The sequence below is a fragment of the Aedes aegypti genome, chromosome 3 (genome assembly GCF_002204515.2).
Source record: "Aedes aegypti strain LVP_AGWG chromosome 3, AaegL5.0 Primary Assembly, whole genome shotgun sequence".
Taxonomy (NCBI): Eukaryota; Metazoa; Arthropoda; class Insecta; order Diptera; family Culicidae; genus Aedes; species Aedes aegypti.
Genome location: NC_035109.1, coordinates 126,765,720 through 126,790,862, shown reverse-complemented (window position 1 = coordinate 126,790,862; position 25,143 = coordinate 126,765,720). Strand labels below are relative to the sequence as shown.

The 25,143-nt window shown below is 37.6% G+C and overlaps 1 protein-coding gene and 1 long non-coding RNA gene across 3 annotated transcripts in view; both read right to left on the bottom strand.

Annotated features, from left to right (window-relative positions):
* LOC5569282 (dendritic arbor reduction protein 1) overlaps positions 1-25,143 on the bottom strand; it is a 375,741-nt gene that overhangs the window by 181,656 nt on the left and 168,942 nt on the right. The window lies entirely within an intron of this gene.
* On the bottom strand, positions 21,245-21,580 carry LOC110679502. Its single transcript, XR_002502534.1, has 2 exons — positions 21,496-21,580; positions 21,245-21,438 (listed from the first exon to the last, which is right to left on the bottom strand). It is a non-coding gene; the product is annotated as an uncharacterized LOC110679502 (long non-coding RNA).

The window sequence follows — 25,143 nt, the reverse complement described above, 5'->3', positions numbered from 1 at the left end:
GAAAGTCCACTGTGACTCTTTTACACAAAGTTGTATACGATATCGAGAAAGCATTCGCTCAGAAGCAATCGTGCTTGGGTGTTTTCTTGGATATTGAGGGTGCCTTTGATAACGTGTCTTTCGATGCCATATTGGAAGCCGCACGAAACCATGGGCTACCTACAATGATTACCAATTGGATTCATCAAATGCTCAAAAACCGACATCTCTTCTCGACATTGCGTCAATCAGCGATTCGAAAATTGAGTGTTTGCGGATGCCCCCAAGGGGGAGTCTTGTCACCACTTTTGTGGAATCTCGTAGCAGATACGCTATTGAGGCAACTCAATAATTGCGGTTTTCCAACTTATGGATTTGCCGACGACTATCTAGCTCTGATAGTTGGTATGTGCATAAGCACCCTATTCGACCTGATGCAAAGTGCTCTTCAGGTAGTCGAGAGTTGGTGTCGCCAATATGGCCTTTCGGTTAACCCGAATAAAACATCTATTGTTCTTTTTACGGAAAGACGAAACCGCGATGGAATTCGACCTTTACGTCTTTTTGGCACTGAGATTAATGTGACTGATCAAGTAAAGTATGTCGGAGTCATTCTAGATTCCAAACTTTCATGGACACCTCACATTGATTTCAGAGTCAAAAAAGCTTGCATGGCCTTCGGTCAATGCCGGCGAACCTTTGGTAAAACTTGGGGCCTCAAACCCAAATATATCAAATGGATTTACACAACAGTTGTTCGACCAATATTGGCATATGGATGTCTTGTGTGGTGGCAAAAGGGCGAAGTGAGAACAATCCAATCAAAATTGGGCCATCTCCAAAGGATGTGCTTGATGGCGATGTCTGGTGCGTTCTCTACAACTCCCACAGCAGCGCTCGAGGCCCTTTTCGACGTTGCGCCACTACACATATATCTTAAACAAGAAGCACTTTCTTGCTCTTACCGTTTATGGGTACTGGATCTACTGGAGAAAAATCCAGTGAATCGTAGATCTACACACACTTCGTTGTTTCCACTTTTGGTGAATTGGGACAAAATTGTCCTTGCTCCAAGTGATCTCACAATTGCTTGTAACTTTCCTTACAGGACATTTACCACACAATTCCCTTCACGGGAAGAGTGGACGTCTGGCTATTTGGAAAGAAGTATATCAAACAATATAGTATGTTACACTGATGGCTCCCTTCTTGAAGGTAGAGCTGGTGCAGGAGTATATTCTCGTGAGCTAAGGCTGAATCAGTTTTACTCACTTGGTAGAAACTGCACCGTTTTTCAGGCGGAAATATTTGCTCTTATGTGTGGAGTGCAATCAGCACTTCAACAGCGCGTAATGGGTAAAGTCATATACTTCTGTTCAGATAGTCAGGCTGCTATAAAAGCTCTCGCTTCGGCCAACTCAAGGTCGAAGCTTGTTATCGCATGTCGAACTCAAATTGAGGAACTGAATTCAGTCAACTCTGTAAACCTTGTATGGGTACCTGGCCATTCTTCCATCGCTGGAAATGAATTGGCTGATGAGCTAGCTCGCGATGGAGCATCGCATGACTTCATTGGCCCTGAGCCGGCTATTCCAATTTCGAAGTGCTGGGTGAAGCTTCAGATAAACTCTTGGGCGGCAACTCAGCACAAGCAATATTGGAATAGTTTGGAGTCGTGTCGTCAAACAAAATTGTATATTACTGAGCCATCTCCAAAGGTGGCGAAGTATTTAACAAATCTGTCAAAGCAGAATTGCAGTCTCTTGGTCAGAGCGTTGACAGGCCACTGCCGACTCAACTATCACATGGCAAATATTCAGCGTGCTGACTCATTTGTGTGTGATAGTTGTGACTCCGATTATGGAACTTCGTATCACCTGATATGTAACTGTCCAGTTTTTGCGCAAATGCGATTCCAATTACTTGGTAAACACTTATTAAGTGAAACTGAATACAGAAGCCTGAATCTTCAGGACATCCTGTTATTCTTAACCCGCTGTGGTAATGAGCTATAGGCTCTCTTTACGCTCACGCGTTTTGCAGTGCCCTTTTTAGGGCGCTGTTCGAACCCATTGTGGTATGGAGCTACATGCTCTCATTTCGCTTATGCGATCTTCCCTCTTCAAGGGACCCACTCCTATTTCCTCCCATCTTTCCCTTCCCTTTCCTCTCCCATCGGGTAGATGATGAAATAGGCTCAAATATGGCGATGGCACAAATCTCCCAACTGGTGGGGAACGTGCCTTTGGAGCCGGCCTTCTGATACCTGATACCTGATATCTTAAATATTACTACTACAACACAAAAAATCTTTCAAAATGTGAAAACATTCAAGTTATCCCGTATGGCGAAATAGGGAACCACTATATCCATAACTGCTATACCTACCCTAAAGATAATTTGTGAAGGTGGATATTTCATCACCAGAGTATACGATGATAAAACGCTTTTTCTAACGTTTTGCGAACAAAAGCTACAAGCTTTCTTGCTTTAGTACATCATTTTGGTTAGTAAGAAAATATAAGAAAAAATCATTCTAGATAGCGAAGTTATATCAGAATATACAATAGTAATCAGAAATTACATTTATTAACGAAAGCAATGAAAATAATGCTTGTAAATGCTTAATTCACGTTCAAACAATTTTCGCATTTCTTTATGGGCCATACTGTATTTCAATCGTCTATTTGCCTGAGTGTGAGATTCAAGAACAAAAACACTCATCTCATTTTGAGCCACAAGTAAACAACCGAGAAAAATCACACCAAGGTATTTAAAGGTACAGGTACAGCAATCTAAGCAGTCACAGGATGCGGGGAGTGGTAAACCGAGAGGGGGGAATAGTGACAACTGGCGAGTCGGCGAGCTGGTCGATTTGTTTTTGTATAATCGTATCCATAGAGATGTTTATAATATTCAAGATCGTTGCAGCGTGTGCCATAGTGCAGGCAAGTTTCATTGTTTCATTGTCTCTAAGATGAAGTCACATTATTTTATTCTAAATACCATATTTTTTTTTTTTGCAGATAAAGATTGTGAGAATACGGTTGCCAACACCAAAAACCGTAATGTGGTTTTTATTTGATTCCCGAACAGTTGATAGTGGAGTGTAGTTATCGTCCTGTAACCAATACGATGGTCGGTCTTCACAGAACAAGCAAGCAATATGGAAATATAAATCGCATTCCTCAAAGCAGCAAGAGTCACAATTTAAGTTTATTACAATAAAGTTTTCTCAGTAGAATAAGGGATAGTTTCAATTTATTCGTTCAAAGCGTTGTTGCAGCTCATTTTTTATTAATTTGCCTGGACTGGAATTATACGCTTCTCGGCGAAACTTGCCAGCATTCTAATATATCTGGTTATCTCTGTCCCATCCAACTTCTTCTACAATTTAAGTAATCTCAAGCGTTAGTTAAACAAAACCAATTGAGGATGCCCTGAAAGATTCCGAATACGGATGATAAATATCTGCAGAAAGGGGTCATGCACAAATTACGTCACGCTCCAAAGGGGGGGAGGGGGTCGAGCCAAGCGTGACAAGCCTTACAAAATTTTCGTAGGACTCATACAAAAAGTGTGACAAAGGGGGGGGGGGGGTCGAAAAAGTTGAAATTTAGCGTGACATAATTTGTGTACCATCCCAAATACTTCAAATTATCATTCACCTTATTGCCAATGGGTCGTGCAGTATACTTTTGATTTTACGCTGTTACATATGAAAGAATCATCCTAAAAAGCTTCCAACTGATTTCTGAAACAAAACAAACTGTGAAGAGAAAAAAGCAGACTAGATTTCATGGCATGCTGGATTATTCCATGAAAACAAAGTGGCCAGCTGTCCTATGCTTTTCCAATATGGCGATTTCAGCTATTTGACATATCGTATTACCTCCCTTTTAGATACCTTGAATCACACCGTCTATGCGAAGACGATACCGTCTCGCTTGCTTCGATCAGCACGACCGATTCTGGTTCACGGAGACGCGAAAATGAACATGAACGCAGAAAATTTGCGAATGATAAAAGCACTGTTACATGTTTATCCAAACCAAAACAGCGACGAAAAATTGTTTGATTATGAACTGCTCGTCTGAAAGGCGGTTATTCGTTTTCATGTCAGCGTTTTGTAATGTGTTAATGGGCTCTAACTATTTTCCGATCAAAAACTTGTCAAATGGCATACGTTCACTATGCCTAACGTATTTTATGCCTAACGCCTTATGTTTGCATAAGTCTATTGTGCCTAACATTCTTGTGTGTATCGTCTTTATGCTTAATGGGATACAATCGGTTTGATTATTGTATACATGAAATTTAAAGTATGATTTAACAAACTTGTTGTTAGTAATCTAACCTTCTTCAACCTTCATTCAAGAAATAATTTAGTTTGAAAGGCGCGATTAAATTGAGATTAAAATTTTGAAAACAGCAATGGATTCAGGTACTCAAAATTGAGTAAATTGCGGAATTTTGGTGTTTGAGACAAAAGAGTGTTCGGCATTGTTATTGAGATAATTTTTGTGAAATATTTTGGCAAATACCACTCCAAAGATTGCCAGATTTTATTCTTTTCATCATGCTAGTAATTTAAACCAGAGCATTCAGTTATTAAGCATTTATCTCTCTCATTGTTTTACTTGAAATACGTTTCAAGACGAGCTTGGGGAAACATTCAATTTTAAAGTCGTTTGTGAAAAATGTATGCCCCTTTTTTCAAGATGTTTGAGAAGTAATTTATGATCTACTCGGCCTACTTCGCCTTAAGAGGAAAAAGGCATGATTTCCAGAGGCTGTTCGGAATTCGAATCAAAATGTCCGCAATATGAGGAAAAGGTATGGAAGCGTCCGGAATAAGAATCATGAAAAGTCCACACATTTCTATTTATTTCAAATGATTCATGTTGTGGAATCAAAATCTTCACCCACCATTCAAAAGTTGAGTGTTTTGAAGGCTCGATAATGTGGAAGAATCATAAAGAATGATTGGTTTTATATGCTGTTTGATCAGTTTTACTTCACTGAGGCCTTAATTGTCAGTAATATGAATCAAAACAGTACTCATGTTTCAAGCTGGATAATTGTTGAGTTCAAAAGCGTTCTTCTGCATCCAATAGTTTCCTCCATCATGATTTTCACACAGATTAAAAATTAAAAAAAAAAAACTTCAGCGGAATTTAGCAAACAAACTTGGACCTTCGTAGACTATCGCTGATTTTCACAGATCTTCAACGTAACTTATTATTATTTAGCTACCGCTAACATCACTAACAATATCGTTCCCAATTAAACCCTATAATCAGATTTCTTTCCCAATTGCAAATAATTCGGATTGGATGTGTATTCTACAATCATTTTTGGCTCATGCTCAGTGTGAATTTGACACTGTAAAATCATTGCGCTATGCCGTGAAAACGCTCTGGTCAGTTTAGCTAAATAGCATGTTTTGTCGGTTGAGATGTACTGTCGATCAGAAACAGAAAACATATATCGTAAACGTCTGAGGAAATGTTGCCCAAGCCTTGAAATCTTGATCACTTAGGTGCATTACTTGTTTTTTTTTTTATATATCTGAATATTTCTCTACTTGTTTATATTTTATGTATTTTGTCCCGTAAATTATTTTCCAACAGATTTCCCCGAAAACTCTCCTCCCACAGTTGTTCCACCTGAACACATCTCAAAATTAGATCTTACTGAACACCTTCACGGTCTGAGCATTTCCATCCATCCGTCGAGAACGACGACACTGATTTGCCGCTCGCTGAACGCTTGACGGTCGGTATAATGTCATATCGAGTGCTCATTACTGCAGCTCCGGTGATGTGAATACATAAATTTTATTGTTGTGATTTATCGGATCCAGTTTTTCGCAATGGGGATCTCCGTCTGCACCGTCGTCGAAAACTGGATACCTGCCTACCGGCATCCAAGCACACTGCACGGTTGTCACTTGGTTCAGTTTTTATTATGATTGTAAAATTCACTAGTCACGCTCGGGAATATATGGGTCATGAATATGATGCGGTTAATTACCCGAAGCTGAAAATGTGCATTGCCCCATATGATGATTTCAACGTGGAGCTATTTCCAAAAATAACACGAAATTTTGAATTGTTAACGATGATTACCGTTTCGATCATTCTGCATTAACAGCGTGAAAAAGGCTGACAGGAGAGCGAGAGACTTTTTAATACCGTGACAAATTACCACCACCGGGTGATGCGCGTAACGTTTTTGTTTTTCCAACACCATTCTTCGCTGGGACTGCATTTTTCTTTGAACAACAACATAACCCAAACAACAAGAGACAGGTATTCGGCAAAAGATTTTTGCGACTAGAAGAAAAACGAAATGCTTCATATAAAACCAAAACTGTTCTATGATAAATGAACCCAAGTGACAAATACAATGCTTTCTAGTCTTTGATATTAATTGTTGAGGTTTAATTTACTCACAGTTCCCCTAGGAATGTCCTTGGATATTTCAATTTGAATTTAAATGATTTGAATGGTTACCCGACGGAAGAAAGTGAGCATGATGATAATTTGCCTGATGAACCATATCCATTAAGCAAGTGATTGTTTAATCGATGTGAAATCAGAATTGTTATAGATTCTGGCTGGGAAATTCCGGCTACGAAAAATGTTGTCGTCTATCTGGTAAAATTTTCCACATCAAGTAATGGAATTCGTATTTTTACCGTTGCCACTGAAACAATCTTATCGATTTGTGTAACATGTTACAATTTTAAATGGTGAAGAACTGCTGTTCTTATGTTGCATTTTCTCTTTTTTATTGCTACACTAAATAGTCTGCCTTACGTATTCTGCTCCCGAATCACCACACGAACGCCGATTTGTCCACTTCATGGTCCCTGTCAACAAAAAGCCACGGACGATTGCTCACATGCTTGGTTGAGTGAAAAGTGGAAATTCCTAATCCACAGTGACAACCCGCAGGCAGAGACTACGTTTATACAGTTTTTTTTACTACTACGGTGGTTAATTTACTCGGGCAGCGAAGATGAAAAGCTTGAAGCAGTGAAATTAAATGACGGAAAACATGTGTGTCAACGACGATGGCTGGATTTCCAACCAGCCAAAGTCATACCGTGTAGTCACGGTTTTTGAAAATCCTGGTGACGAAGATGTTGTTGTCATCTCGGTGGAATGTGGCAAAATTTTGGAGCTATGGACATAAAAGTGGTTGAGTTTTGATGTTGAAATGGATAGTGCTGTGATATGATGGCGATATTTTAAGAAAATATGGTTCATAAAAAAAATATATTTTTTTTGAGGTGGAAAACAATATCCACATATCAGCTTGTTACAAATGTTGGTGAAAGAATGATTCATTTGAGAAAGGGTATTTTAAAACTAAGTTAAGTTCAAATTTCATAAATTGGTCATGATTTTCATCGAATTCTTGGGATGCACGTCTGACACCCTCAGTAGTTTTGCTCAGGGTACTAAAGTACTGTTCACAACATATCGTCATCATAATCATCGAACCCTTTATTTTTTCAAATTAAATTGATATTTAGGTTACCTGTCGAATTTGTAGGGACATTATATCGTAGTTATTATTACATATTTTGGTGTAGTTACCTGCAACGAAAAGAAAATAATTATCAGCCATGTGATAGCATAGGGTTTCTAATTTGTAAGTCCTTCAATATTCGGGATTGGAAAATTATTGCAAAATACCAAATGCAGTTATTCATCGAAATGCTGCTTCCACCTTTCGATTACCCCGCGTTCGTCAACCAAGCACCTCCCCACTATTTCTACACATCTTGCGTCGCAGTTTGTAAACCCATTCTCTATAAGCACGCCGCCAAAGTTTCCATTGAGGTTGGTTACCAATTTTACCTAAAGTTAAGTTGGGAATAGGAGTTGCTGAGCAAAAGTTTAAAACCCACTCTTCGGGGTCTACTTCATTACTTCAGATACATGAAGTACCAATGAACCAATTATACAGTATGTCTAGCATTTTCCAATCAATAATTAAACAGTTCGACAATTAAGTCGATCTGAATGCACAGAGGCAAGTCACCTTGGACTTGAACGTACTTAAAAAAAAAACAAGAAAAATGACGCGTTTTCAAAATAGTTTTGTCTGCCCAGAAAAATGGTTTTTGAACTTTGGGCATTTTTATTAAAATATTTTTTGTCGCTTGATTCCTTGCTTGAGTGATGACTATATCATCTTATATATGTATGACCAAGAATTATTCTCAAGCAAAGATGGTAAAGTAATCAAACAAGGCACATACAAACATACATTTACACACACTTAGCCGCAGAAGTCGCATTTAACTCTTTTATTGTATTCCAGGATCGTTAGTATCAAGTAGTTCCGGGGCACATACTTATAAAATTTCCACGAATATGGCAACATTTAATCGAAATAAAACCTCTGAGAGTTCAGTAGGAGTCCTAAGGCATTTCCATATTATTCCAACAGGACTCTTGGAGTTTTTCCACACTGGAAACTCAAACTCACCACTAGTATCCCAATAGCACACTAAAATCCTAGGATCCACACTTGTACCTCAGGAGTTAGTTTGAAAACCAATGACCTAGGATCTACACTAAAATAACAAGATCCACACTTGAATTACCAAATGTACACTGGAATCCCAAGATCCTCACTGAAAACTCAGATTTCAAACCAGTATTCCACGACCCACATTACAATCCCAGGATCCAAACTAAAACACCATGAATAATACTGACAGACTACGAACCATCCAATAGTCCCAGGATCCACATTGAACTACAACAAACCACACTGAAATCCCTAATGGATTCCCAGGAGTTATACTGAAATCCCAGGATCCCCAATGGAATCGAAAAATCCAACTGAATCCCAGAATCCAGACTGAAAATCCAGGATCCGCACTGAAATACAAGAGTTCGCATTGCAGCACCATTGCTATTTACAATATCCACATAGAAATCCTAGGATAGAAATCAGATTGAAATAACACCGGAAAGATTTATGGTTCGATCCTAGGATCTACACTGAAATCGTAAGATCAATACTGGAAATCGAAGATCCACATTGAAATCCCAAGGTCCATACTGGAGTCTCAAGATCCACACTGGAATTCTAAGATTCACACTGGAAACTCAGGATCTACACTGGAATTCCAGGATCTACACTGGAATTCCAGGATCTACACTTGAATATCCGTATCCACATTTAAATGTAAGGACCTCAACTCTCCGCATTCACACTGTCAGTTGTTTTCCCTCTCGGGTCGCGCGCTTATTTTCTTTGAGTGTTTTTATATAGCCGAGCAAACGAGTGAAGCTGAAAGTGGATTGTTGCTACTCAAGGATGACGGATCAATTGGTGAGCTCGTTCCATGCTACTATTTCTTATCTATAAAATATGTATGACTGCACCTTTAATCGTTAAAACGGTGAGACGTGAACTATGAATGGTTTGTTACTCTGATTCATAAATTATTTACGTTTTTTTTTTCAAAACACCTTCTTCTTTTTACCTTTATTTTTGTAATTAAAAAAACTTTGAATGGTTCGACACTACAAGTGTAGACTTGCGAAAGGTTCACTTTATTCAACAAACTTTGAAAGGTTCGTCACCTCAAGTGTCGGCATATTTTTTCTCTACATATATATTGTTCATATCAAATGAAAATATTATATTTACATATAAGCATGTTTATATCTCACAAATAATTATTTATCATGGTCTAATCGCTTATCAAAGTGAATCCTGTGACCCAACGATCCTCCCCATTAACAAACATCCCTCCCAGTAACCTTTGTGGAGATGCAGAGGCAAACACGGTCTCCAAATAGCAAAGGTTACACACTAACATTCCTTCCCCCAATCCCTCCTGACTGTAAGGACGTGGCCGGCGCCGTTATTGACCATGTAGAAATAGAGGCACTGAATTATGCACATTGAAGAAGATTATGGCCAATCCCAGCCGAACTTCTAGTTGATTCTTTGTGCATTTTCACTGACTTCGGTCAATCACGGAATAGCAACGATTGATATGTGTAGCCAGTCTAAGCTAAGCTGATTTGGAAACCACGCTTATTGTAACATAATACGAGCGTGGTGATGCCGACAAGAGCTACTGGCAATGCGGCTTAGAAAATTAAAATTTTTTATGTGTATAGCGCAACCTAATGGAAGTAATCTGAATTAAAAAAAAAACCTGTCATTAGATTGTTCTTGATCTCTTTCACAACTTAACTGAAGATGCCATCCTACCATTTTGGCTGAAATAATTTATTTATTTATTTGGTACACCGTCTTCAGTTAAACTGTACAGACTGTTTTAACTCGATAATTTTGCCTTAAAACTACCATGCCCACACAGTTACGGATCACCCACAGTGACGGATCACTTTGGCGTTCAACATCGGATAGCTCGCTCACAACATAAACGTTGACATAAAACACATTTTTCCAATGTTATACTATTTGTCTTTTATCATTTAAAACGTTAAGCACAACATTCAACCGCTTAATTACGGTGCATTTGACAAATGTTTAGTTGGTACCATAGCTGTGTGGTTTTCCATTATATGGTCGTTTTCTGTAAGAAATGCCGTCAGCATTCATAAGCTCCCACAGGTGGTAAAATTCAAATGTAATAGCGTGAAACATGCTCGTTCGCTTCGGTTAAGTATAAATTCATCCTTGGAAAACATTTCTCTTGATTGTTTATTCTAAATACCGAATATTAGCACTTTCAACTAGTGATCCATAATATGGACTAGGAAATGATTGATTACCACGGTTATGGATCACTTCCGAAAATTGTAGAATTCTGCCATTTTAAGCATTGGATTCGACATTTTCAGACAATAGCACTAAGGATAAAACTAATAAAGCATCAAGATTTGTCAGTTTCGATTTTTAGCAGACAAAAATTTGTGGAAAACTTGGTGTGAGGCGAAAACAGTTCATGTCTCAGTTACTACAATGCAGTATCAAATAAAAATGGGCATTTTACCCTTGTTTCCAGCTCTAACACTGCTATTTTTTGCAGTAATATGTGACACATTGTTAACTTTCGCCACATCATGCAATACAGATGCATTGAGTTGAAAATCTCTTGATTTTGTGCACTGATCCGTAATATGTCACAATTTGATCCATAATATGAAAAATGATCCATAATATGGTTTTCAGAAACCGATACAATTTTTAATTTTTATGCAATCCTATGTAAATATTATACTCAAAATAGTTTACTAACCGAAATTACAATTTGAAACGATTCGATTCGTGCTTTTAAATTACCATTTTACGTTTTCGATGTCGTTTTATTGAATTTTATAGGTTGGACTCCACACTATTTGATACATAACTGTGGGGTCATGGTATATCGTAAAACATAAATCATAAACATGGTACAAAAACTTTCAACTTATAACATGTGTTCAATCACATTCATATTGGCACCGAGAAATTATAACCAAACTGAACAATAACTACGTAAACAAGCTCACAAAAATCTTTACGCATAACACATCATCACATTTTGTTCATACATAAATAATGATTACAAAAACCAAATATTCCTAATTACTACTACATTGTCATGTTTCTTGTCGGTGAAGGTTTCCACGGATTTTTATTTCTATAAACGAATTCTCGAAATGTTACTCCGTGCGGCCAAGTGGTACCAGTCATGGCTTACAGCTTCCATCGTTTGAGCAGCACTATTCTAAAGGAGATGTAGTCCAGATCCTCGCAGTTTTTCCAGTTAGGTACTAGTTTGGTTACATCCATACACTCGGGTTCTGGAGCACAAAGCGATTGGGATACCAAACAGGCAATTTCTTTCTCTGTTACGTGTCGGTCGATATTCGTTAAGAGCAGCGAAAACGTATCCTCACGGTTCTCTATAGACGAGCGCGAACATTCGGATGTACACACATTTGATCTGCTCAACGAGTCAATTGGTGTTGAACGCCGTTGTTGTTGTAGTGAAGCAGGAGCCGATGATGAAGCGATGGCTTTGGAAAGTTCCGTGATCGAATCATTTATGGCATTGAGTTGCGATTTCAGTGCTTCTTGATCAACTGTAATTGGATCTTTATCGGCCGGTTGAGCGTTGCTTGATTCTGGAATATGATCTCTTGCCTTGCAGAACTCGATCATGCAGTCATCACAAATCCAAACGATATTTTTAGAGAGCGCACATAAATCGTTTTCGGTTACTCCAACACACGCAGCGTGAAACTTTCTGGCGCATTTACCTTCACAAACAGTATACAGGCATTTCATAATGTCTATGTCTGTGGAACATTTCTTGCACTTAAGGCTTCTGCTGTGGCACTATCAGTTTTTCGATAATTTGCAAACTCCCAGTTACTGAAACACTAATCTTCCGAGCACAGTGGTTACAAACAGCAATAACAAGCAACAGGAACGTATTCAAACGATTTATAGACAATGTTTTGCGTACTAAACATAATCGATATACGGAGCAATAAAAAATCGTCACGGTTTATTGTAAACACACATACACATAATTGTATTCATACAAGCAACTGAGCTTAAAATCACTGAGCGTTCGAGGCATCTGATCTCAAAATTTAAATTCAAGTTAAAACATAATTTAACACATGAATTCTGCTATCCTGAAAATAAAATAATGTGTCAGGAAATTGATTGAATTTATATTGGATATTTTAATTATAAATGGATTAAACAATATTCATTTTTCGTACTTTCAAGACCGTGGTGACTCGTCTCTGTGCATTCAGATCGACTTTTCTTCGTTGAACTGTGAAATTACAACTTATCAACCCAATAATAACGTCCAAGGCTATAGCTGTTCAAACAACAAGCTGTGAGTTGGATGCTCGAATCCTACCAGTAGAGGATCTTGCACATTTTGTTGATCGCCAGCACTGGCTCAAATGCGAAAATTACCATTTGCTAAAATAGGCTCTCAGTAATAATTGTGATAGCGCTCATAATAACACTAAGCTGAGAAGTAGGCTCTGTCCTAGGGGAAAAGCACTAATTTTCGACCTACAAGAATTATGTGCCAATTTTCGGATTTTCATACAAAGTAGGCGAAAATCGTACGAATGGGTCGAAAATTAGTGCTGGGTCGAAAATTGGTACTTTTCCCCTAGTTGTATCGTTACAAAAAGAAGAAAACATAACACTTTAAGATAATACCATACTGTAGGTGTTTATATTCAATATTCAAATGATTCAGGACTATTTCATGATGAAAATTTTCTTGTTTTCCACGACATCGATAGCATGCATTGCACGCTATGTTTGGACTAGACGATTTTAAAAATCGAAAGTACATTCTAGTGTCAGAGTTTGCTTTCATCTGCTGTCGCGAACGGGTGCAGCAGAACGTGTCTCTTGGTTGCTGTTGAAAATCCATAAGCGTTCTTGAAGATGGTTGAAATTAAGAACACGGTGAGGTTTGCTTTTCCTCCGGAATCTGCACGGCCCTCTTATGAAGAAATTGCCAAATTTGCCAAAGCATTGGATATCAGTACCATCGAAATGGATACGCTGTACAGACGAGCGGAAACCCACAGTGTTTACTTGAAATTCAAGACCCAAAAAGCGTTCAAGCAAGCAATGGAGAACAATGCACATCCACTTCGTTTTGAATATGCGAATGGGACGACAGTGGTGGTGCAAGCATCAGATGCGGAAGGCAATTTTCAATACGTGCGGGTGTGTGAACTACCACCGGAGCTGCCCGATAAAGAAATATCGTTGGTCCTAGGCAAGTACGGAGAAGTTAAACGAGTAATACGGGAAAAGTTTCCTGCTGGTCTTGGATTGGACATATACAACGGCGTTCGTGGGGTGTATATGAACGTCAAATCAGAAATTCCGCCAGTGCTTTATTTCCTTAACTGGAGAGGTAACATTTTTTACTTCGGAAACAAGGAAAAGTGTTTTATTTGTGCTGAAAAGGGACACCAGATGAGCGCCTGTCCCAAGAAAAAGGTTCAACGTCCAAATGCTGACAAGGAAATGGGAGAACCATGCACCTATGCTGGTGTAGTGAAGGAAAAAACATCAATGGAAATTGAAAAAGTAACGGAATTGGAGATAGAGGTTTTAGAGGAGGAAAACATTGCGTCGGAAGAAATATGCGAGGAAACTCAGGAAAAAGAGGATATACCGAAAGCCAAGGCCAAACCAGTGCCAATAAGATTTTGGAGGGCCAACGGAAAGACATATACGCAGTATGCAGGGGTTGCACAGATTAGTGTGGAAGACGAAACGGAGCCGCAGAAGAAACGTGACTTGGAGGCCAAGGCGTCTAGGAGTATTTTGCCACCTAAGGAGAAAAAGCAGCGAAGCTCATCCCGACTGTCGTCTATCGGTTCGAAGTCCGATATATCGGATTAGTCCGCATGTTAGTTTTTATTATAGTTTGAATGAAATTGTACAACAACAATACAATTTAAATGACCATTGGCTCCGTAAAGTGTTAAACACGATTGAGCCCAATAAATAAACAATTAGAAAAAAAAAAAAAAAATACATTCTAGTGGTGTTTTTTCCCGTTCATTTTGTATGGGTAAAAATGCTTAGAAAAACGTGGTTTTCAAGGGTTTCTAAATGAAGAATAGTTAGAAAGATGAAGTAATCAAAATTTCACGGATGGAATATTTTAAAACCTTTCGATTATAAAAATATGACCCAATACTATACTTTAGCGAGAAAAAAAAACTTATGTACATTCGATTTTTATAATCTGCTGGTTCAGACATCCCGTGGCATAATCAGTACTCTATACAGAAATTTTGTTGCAATCGCCTGAAGCTTTGTTTTTGTAATTAAACCTATTTCATCTAACACTTTCGGATAGATACAGCATAAGAAGAAAACACATCCCAGTAACTCTCAACCAGATTGCCTGTGCTGATGCCGCTATAATGGGGTTGTCGTTGATGAGGCTTAGTAAAATAAGCTTACACCACCATCTGATGCTTCTACATTGAGGACCCGTCATCGCCACAATGACCCCGCACACGCACCGGTCCAAGTCCAGGTCCAGTGTACAATGCAGCTGTCCGCATCTCGTAATTCCCTCCGGGAGATAGGTTTAATTCAAAACCTCACTCGGGATGCATATTTAAATGAAATCCAGCTCATTTGCAATCGATTAGCGATCGCCACGTGATGGTCGTTGGGGGGCCTTCTTACCTACCAGTTGACCGCATGAAAGTGGAACTCTCTGTCACTTGATTGCGCGGTCAGGACTTGTTTTCCATCGCTACGAGACAGCCGATTATAAGACCTGCAGGTGAGTGCGGCGATGGGATCTTCCTTAGCCTAGTGGTAACGTCCGTGGTTACAAAGCTAAGTCATGCTGAAGGATGCTGAAGGAGTCTGGGTTCGATTCCCGGTCGGTCCAGGATCTTTTCGTAATGGATATTGTTTTGACTTCCCTGGGCATAGAGTATCATCGTACTTGCCACACGATATGCCAATAAAAAGTGACAACCCTCAGTTTATAACTGTGGAAAAGCTCATGAGAACATTAAGACGAGAAGCAGGCTCTGTCCCAGAGGGAACGTGATGCCAAGAAGAAGTGAGTGCGGCGATGACGCCAAGTTGAATGTGCTGTCTTTGCGCGCCACCACCACCGCTGACTGGCTGCTGGCCATATGCCGAGATCTGATGAATCATTTGTAAGAAGCTTAAAATCATTAATAGCGTGAATCTGTCATTGAAAGATGAGATTAGAAGAAGTTTTCGTTTTCTTTCGTGGAACAGCTGTCATTAATCTTATTCGTTTGCCGTGCTCCAGTACCATCAGAGCGGGATTGCAAAATTAAATGTCATTTACTAGATCGTTGCTAGGGATCCACTATAACGACAGTCATACCTCGATAAAACGTAACTTTTTAGTTTAGTTGAGTTTTTTTTAAGGTTTTGTATCTTACTTAGTTTTTTCTCAGCTTTCTGATGGTGACCTCAGAATTCAAAACGAGCGATGCGTTAATGGTAAAAAAAAACGGTTTTTCTATCGAAATTCAAAATGGCGGACAAATTTATAATGGCCGCCAAACTTTTTTAAATATCAAATGAAAGCTACATCCTTCCTCTATACGATGGAAATATGACACATATCACATGATGAAATACCAATGATTTAGCAAATAAATGAGTTTTTCTCAAAGCTAGCTGGCGTACGAGGGGTCCACCGATTTGAAAAAACCAAAAAGACCACCCTTTAGTTTTAGCATATGCTTGCGATCAGTGTCATAAAATTGGAATTCTAACGATGTGTGCCGATGGCGGCCTGGTTTCAGCGAGAATTGCTCCTTATAAAATAAAAATTTGAAAAAAAAAAATGGGTTCATTCTGCAATTGAACCGAGAACCTTGCGATCGATAGGCCCGTGATACACCACGTATCTGTCGACATCTTGATTGGTGGTGATGCTGTAACCATACATAAGGCCTTCGTATTTCAATAATCGTTCAATCTTTCGTTAAATTTCGATAGTCCAGTTCCCAACGCATACGATATATCGAGGTATCACTGTAGTTCCACACACCCACCCGCGCAATGTCTAAATAGTACCTAGTATGAAGCCCGAGTTATTACCCTGCTGATTGCTTGGCGCCACAAGGCAAAAATTACCGAATTCATCATCGGAAACCGCACCGAGATCGCCGTCTTCGCTCATAAACCTGGGAGCCTATAAATCTTCCTACGCATTGACCAGTACCAGGCAGGCCTCATCCTCATCAGCCTCAGCTCGGCGTGCGTCGTCATAATCACCACCATCATCAGCTCGAAAAAACAAACGCCCATCTCAGGCGAATCCACCCACTCGTCATTGGTTTCGGAAACACAACCAGCTCCTTGTACGGAACCGCTTAAAAACTTGCTTCGCGGAATGGAAGCCTCTTCGCGCCTCTTCAGCGCTGGGTCCGTTTCCGAAAATTCGAGAACCTTGACACCATAGGTGCGATTATGGAGAGAACAGTTCTAAACCGTATCCCGAGACAACCGCCATGCTGATTAATTAATTTTAATTGCAACCTATGAGCACACCCCGGAGGCTGTGTCGTCGTTTTCGTCAAACGGTGAAAATGGCGGGCACTTAGCTTTAAAGTGCAGCTGGTCTCTCGAGATGTGGCATCGTTGTTACCTAACGCGATGAATCACTTGACAGGTTTCGATTTGAAATGGTAATTCAGTGATTGAAGGTTCGTGACTGTACCTACTTCCGGTGGCTTATACATTTCATTAGTCACTTTAGAAGAATATATTGCGGCGTATTTGATTTATCGATTGCCATTTTCGAAATATATTATTATAATTTGGAAAGGTTCCAAAAGTTATTTCATGGAATACTATTTGAAAGAATCGTGCAATACTTTCTAAGCAATTCTTGTATTTGAATCCTGTAGGACATAGGATAGGCAAATAGACTATCGAAATACTTATGAACCCCTCATGAAAATTCACCACAAGGAATCGGTGAAATCAAAAAAAATGATTGCAAGTAGTAATAGACAAGAGAAACATATAAAAAAAGTATGACAACACTTACTGACGAGAAAGAGGATTTGAAAAAAGTAGCGGTGAATTTTAATAGCAAGATAACTAAGCCTTTGGCTAAAAAATTTCGAAAGTATGGAGTAGTTTCAATTTTTAGCAGTAGGAGTTGTCAGCTAAAATCTAGATCAGGATCAACAAAGGATAGAACTAATAAACCTATGAGAGCAGGAGAATATAAAATTTCATGCCCCCATTGTAATAAAATCTATATAGGACAAACAAAACGAACCCTAGAAATGAGATTTGAAGAACATTGGCTGAGGTTAAAAAAGCGGGCAAGGAATTAGAAAAGGGACTAGCGTATGGCTTTAAATCAAAAGTGGCCGAACATGTTTTCCAGGATGAACATCAAATGACAAGCGATGGAATAGACATCGTATGAAGCGTATCTTTATCTTGGAAACAAGACGTCGCTGAAAGTTTAGAAATTTATAAACAAAAGCAATCACTACTTTTTGATAGGGAGCAAGGAAACTGACGTTCAACTATTATTCTACAATGTTATGAAAATATAAAAACTTACAAAATGCTTTTGGTTGGAGAACTAAATAGTTTTTGCAATAACTCCCAAGAAAAACTATACGTCAAAGTTAAGCATTATTTTTCGCATGAAAATTTTATGAACAAAATGTATGTTGGTATTCTTTACTGTTCTACTAAAGGCAGAGCTTTAAAAACATCAATAATATTCCACCAGTCTCTGACACTAGGTCATTTACGTGATTTATTCCTTATGTTCAAATTTGCTGATATACCATCCTTTTACTCAAAGCCAGTGTTGTAAGCAATCACGGTAGTCGACACGTTTTCGCTGATATTCGGCAGCGCTTCCCTTATACATGCACAACACGAGCGATCAAACGAATGTCGAGAAGAAAAATTTCAATTGAATGCTACTGACCGCTTCGGTTTTGTTTGTTTCTTTTCTGCTTTCACTTTATGTGTGTCACATTCGACATAATAGACAAGATCAAACTATTCATGTTGTTTATGATCCGATGTCTAAATTCTATGCAAAACTTATGATTTATGTAAATGTCATCGTGTAAGACGACATTCAGTTGATACTTTTTTGTGTTTGTCGACGTTCATTCTATAGCTCGTGCTGCACAGTGGTTCCATTTGTTCTACGAAGCGGTCATAAATCATTTTACTCAATATCCGGTGGCAAATACCATGAGAAATCGCCAAATTAATTATTCTTGACTATTAAAGCTCCGTAGAGGTTAATGTCGTAATTCATATCACTTCAAAAATTCTGAATAGGATGCGGAGATCATAATGCGAAGGCTCTGTTATATGAATCAGTCTTCGAAAAATCCCTTGCCAAGAGCTGCTGAGATTTAAAATCACCAGAGCAAGTTTTGACTCGCGCGCATTTTTGGTTCAAATCCAGGCATGCAATGAATCATGCCACGTGTATGGGAGGATTGAATCCCAGGATTCAATCCTTGATCAATTGTTTGATGGTAAAATAAATCGAGTCAGCATTGATATTTCTGGCAACTCTGTCTGAAAATTCCTGTCTGACAGGACGTTTGGGATGAGTCTATTGTAAATTTATGACAGCCTTCGAAACTACTGTGCTGTAATGAGTTTCCATTAAGACGGGCTTCCTCCCGGATAAAAACGTATCATTCAGTGAATGGAATAAACCATTAATGTACAATATAACGTATTGGATACAATACAGCGTATTGTAATTGAATGTCGAAGCAATATTATTCATGTTTGGATATACAATTCAAAAACAATATAATATATTGTAACAGAACATTGTATTGTTTTTAATTGGTTTTATACCTTACAATTTTGGTCAAATTCCTATTTTTGCGTGAAACAACTGTTGCTTTTTTCTATGTTGCTTTGCTGAAAGAAATAAACAAAACAAGTTCAAAAAGCAAAAAATGATGGGTGGAAAATATTCAAAAAGTAAAAATAAGTAGTTTTTTAGAAGTCACTTGACATTAGCTGTAACGACGAATGCAATCATGATACAGTTTGTTGAATTGTTTTTGTATTGTACAACAACACACGAATTGCTTATCAAGACAATACATGAACAATATATCGTATTGTATTTTCAAAATGTTTGTATGAGAAAAAATCTATATTTGTATTGTTACGATACTTAACCACCCATACATTATATTGCAAAAATCTCATATACCATACAGTGAACTGTTCAAAACAATATGTTGTACTGTAATTGTATTGTCATTTTACAATATACTGTATTGTATTTCCAATATATTGAATGGTACTGTTTCAATACGTTATATTGTTTTTGTATTGTATTTTTTATTCGGGCTTGCTTTCAATCAGAGAATATTAATAATAGGCTACCAGAATTTTAGAACTGACTTCCGCAAGAGCCTTATGAATTTACCGAACATAGTGCTGTGACGGGCAAATGTTTTACTTCATACACTTTACCAAGGCTGGTAATGACCGCCAGTAGGGCCAACCAGTAGGGTGGTTTGATACAACTCTAGGCCATTCCTGACGTCCGATATAATTTTATTGCTTTCCTTACTACTGCGCCTCCTGTTCCATAGGTTTGGTTCATCCAAATCCTCATTGAAACGTCGAATATTTATATTGGACACGAGGAACATTTAGTATTATTTCATTCAGGGAGCATGTTGTATTCTTGTATTCAATTGATCTCCTGTGAGCTCAATAAGACTATCCATGAGGACTTCTCGTGATAGGAATGACAACTAAAAGTGTGAATGCAACCGAAATGAAAGAGTAAACAAATCATGCGAGTGTTATCAGAGCTTTACATTTTCCTTTGTAATCGAAAGTCACTCCGATCGCGAAACGTCAAAAGCACATGGTAAACAAAAAAAAACCAGCTGATCGCAGCTGTCTCAAGGCAATCCATGAGACAGCTGCGATCAGCTGGTTTTTTTTTGTTTACCATGTGCTTTTGACGTTTCGCGATCGGAGTGACTTTCCTGAGCAGGCATTACAATATCATCTGATCACTTAGATCATCTTCGGATGGTAAAAAGATATAATCAGCTATCCAAGAGCGCTCTGATATAATTCAATCTCTCTATCTGATGATGATCTTCCCACTTGTTTGGTGACAGGGATCTGATGTTAGTAAATCTTACATGGTAAGCATTTTCGTTCTTTCCACTGCTATGGATATGTTGAATAAGTTGGACCCTTTGATGAATCACGGAGTTTGAAAATAAAAACGATAAGAAATAGTGTTGAATCCTGTTGACCATAATCGGCTATTTAACTTCTCAATATGTAATACGCAGTTTAATTTATTTTATTGGAAATAGTTCCAATGAGCACTGGTATTTTACAATTCGGGATTGTTTCTACCCACACTAAATCGTTGGGACAAAATAGTACTACAGAAAAAATAGTTACTCCGAAATTCCCACCATATGAAAGCTTAGATTCTCTCCGATTATTTGGTTGTGAAGTACAGGTTCATATTGTTTGAGCCAGAAGGTTGTTGTGTGATTCCGACAAAATAAATCCCTCTTCAACACGAAAAGCGTATACAAATTCTTGGGAAACATTTCACTAGGACTGTTACGAAATTATATTCAGGAATTTATGAATTGTGGCGTGATTAATGGAAAAACTATACCTCTTACGAGAGCTAAAGAAATGGAAGAATTATTTTATTTTATAAAATCAAAATGAAAAAATATATTTAATTTTATATGAATATTATCATTTATTTTACAGGAAAAAAAAATCATCCAAGTTCATTCTATTCTATGTATTTTCTTCATCCTTCATGATGCTTGATATATTCGTCTAAAGCACTCCATTATCCTTTTGCTTGAGAGTTACGTGTGTAAAATCACAAATATATCATGGACATAGCCGCAATAAAATGCTTCCAACCTACAAATATAAGTAAAAATAAATTGAATTTCCTTAAGGTACCAATCATCTACTTACTTCCGTTGATTGACAACTAACAGATTTTTGTTCAACTCAGAGAACACCCGAACGTGACGACCAGACTGTTTCTGTTTTTGCTAGCTAAAGGCCGGTTTGCTACTGACAAGAAAAGGAATCGCCTATCTCGATGCGTGGAAAATTTCTCCCAAGAAATGGTCAAGAAAATCACTTTTTTCTGATCGCAGTACGCAGTTGAGAAGAAATGTCACTTCAAAGGGGGCTCTCTGTAGGAAATTTCTTGACCCTTTCAGTCAAGGAATTTCTTTACTTTTCTTGAGCGAAACAGCATACTTAGCTTAATGCACAGATTGCTCAGATGAGAAGATTTTATCTTGAATCAAGTGAGTCAAAGATGTAGTTCAAAAATCGATCAAAGAGCTCTAAGATAATATCTTATTATCCGATCCGTATCTTGCTCAAAAGATCGAATGATGTGATAAAATGCAATGCCTGATCCTGAGATTGAATCCTGGCACCAATCCCGCACGCTGAGATTGAAATCAGGATTCAAAACGATCCCGCTTATTGAGATGGATTCAAAGCATGCTTGTTTAAATCTTGGAGCAGAAGGATGATCTTAGAAGACTGATATGAATGATTATATGTGCGTTAAACTGACTTTGCAATTATATCTCCTTCCATGTCCAAAATTAACTAAAGTATTTAATATCTTGAAAAGGACCATGAAATCTCTACATTGAAAACAATATATCAGGATTATTCTTTTTTTTCCAACTTGAGAAGATTCCCTGCTCAGAGTTGCTTCACAAGCTCAAAAGCCTAGTTTTTAGTATATGGATATGAAAAGCTATTGAACACTTTTCCAAGTGCCGGAGATGTATATACCAAATAAATACTTGAAATATTTATTAATTGATAAAGCCAATTTCATATCAAATCTCTACCAAAATCGAATGACGAACATGTCACCTAATGTAATTAATCCTATGTTTAAAATACTTAAAACTAAGAAATAATTAATGAATTATTTGTTAATATATTGTTGGTTCTTAATATATTTTTTAATCTAAGTTTTATTTTTTTAGTGCTGGATCTATAGATACTGGTATTTTGTTGAAGATCTTGTTTTGTTGTACAAAATAAATAACATTTTCATTTTGTTCCTCCCACACTTTGGGAAGTCATGTCAAATATATTAGAATGGCTGTTGTTCCATTACTAATATATAATGATTTTATTGTCTCAGCGCTCACTAAAACTACTCATTAAATCAAAGTACAATGTTGCAAGTGTATTCATAGTGAATTGAAGTATTAGTAGTGAAAATTTTATTATTTTGTCCATTCATTCCAGTTAGCTACAATTATACTGGTATGTTATTAATTCTTTGAATATTTTTATCATTGTCATTATTGGAAAAACTAACAACTTTGAAGGCACGCTGCTAACTTATTTGCAAATATTTGCAGCTAGAACCTTCACAGGTCCATTTTCCTGCTCAAACATGATCATGTGAGGGCAGAAGTTTTATTAAATGTGATTAAGAACATATTCAAAAACGTACCTTAAAAAAAAGTGATGTTGTTACCAAGTGAGTATATTTCTATCCTCATTACTCACATCAATACTGACTCCTAGATGTCACATAACACTCTAAAATGTATTGGAAGTGATAAATATACATCTGTACTAAAGTTCTGTAATCTATACTGATTGAAAAATCAATTGATTTTGGTTTGCGAAGACAATGAACAAAGTGCTAAAATCGCTCAATTTTCAACGTATTTTTAACACATGAAAAATACACTCCATCATTCATAGCCCTACTATGAATATTATAGAGGAACGCCATCAATATTTATGTTTTTACAATCTTGAGATCATAAATGATCCATGAAAAGGTAAAGGAGTGACAAACAAGACATTTTGTTTTTTTGATTTATGACCTATGGGCGGTACCACTGTGTGCTGTGGCTGCTGACCATGACAACGAAACGAACGTCGTGTAAAGTGTCGAATGTTTACAGCACTGCTCCCAGCAAAAAAGTAAAGTAATAAGCGTGTTCAAAACTGATTTAGATTACTATTGAAACTATATTTGTATAAGAGAGATCAAAATGTTGAGTTTTAATCGCATTCTCAGGTACAAAATTTACTCTTTATGGCTGTTTTATTCAAAATCCCATGCTTTTAAAATCATTAACTCATGTTTATCGATCTAGAGCAAATTGTAAGCGTTTTTCTCCAAATATAATGATAGGTAATCTCAGAATAACACATTCTGAAAATAAAACATGGAAAATAAAATCGATTTAATTAAAGCAGAGTTCTCAATTTTGATGCTTGTCATTATGCTTTGGAAGGTCTTCTGAAAATAAAGCATTTATTTTTATATTGTGCTTAAAATATGAAGTGGGAATTAAATAAGCAATTCAATGAAGGCGTAGGTTATTTTTATAATAATACTATATTATTACTTCCGTCTGAAAGAAAAATATTTTAAATTTAAATGGGACTGATATGAGTAGAACTTTAAGGTTTCAATTAAAGTTCTACTCATATCAGTTCCATTTAAATTTAAAATATGTTTCTTTGAAAAAATCAATAAAAAATGATTTTATGATATTTGAAAAATTCTCAATTGTCAAATTGTGATAATAAAATTGAGTATATTTGTAGTTCTCAGGCAAAATTTCATACCGATTGCTCATAGGGAAACAAAGTTACAGCATGCCAAAGTTGAGCATTTTGTATGAAAATCGGCTTTCACTACTATTATTCTGAACACAACTGTATAAACTGGCTTGTTCAATAGATGTTTTTTTTATTCAATAACATCCTGGAATATATATCATGAACAATTTTTTGCTGGAAAGCCTACATTCATTGGAGTTTTCTCGGTATAGTAAAGCACAATATTCTGTTTTTTTTTTCTGTTTTCTATGAATAGAATTAAAAATCAGTATACTTATACGAAGGGTTGAAATAATATGTTTCGAACTTTGACATATCATTCAATAAACAACTACTCAGATCTCAAGGTAGGTTTTCATTATTAATTTGGTTCTACATCAATCAACTTGACAAAACCTCGCCAACAATATTTCGCCAATTCACTCGGTTCATGGCCGCTTCTCTCCATACTCTACTGCGACCCACGCTCTCCAGGTGCACCTGGTCAACCCACCTAGCTCGCTGCGCCCCACGCTTTCTTGTTCCGACCGGATTCATAGCGAACACCATCTTTACAGGGTTGTTGTCCGGCATCCATGCAACATACCCTGCCCAGCGTATCCTTCCAGCTTTAGCTACCTTCACGATACTTGGTTCGCCGTAGAGTTTAGCGAGCTCGTGGTTCATCCTTCGCCGCCACACACCGTTCTCCTGGACGCGTTCGAAAACCCCAAGAGCTTGCAAGTCCTCCTCGTGCGTAGTCCACGTCTCATGCCCGCAGAGGACTACCGGTCTTATGATCGTTTTGTACATCGTGCATTTGGTGCGGGGGTGAATCTTTCATGACCGCAGTTTCTTCTGGAGCCCATAGTAGCACGACTTTCGGGGCGATCGTAGTGTGCTGTGCTCAACAAAGGACGTGAAAAAATTTCCGTCCGTCAAATTCAAGATTTTTTTATGTTTTTGTAATGTTTAATATTTGATTATTTGCTACATTTATTACGTTGTCAA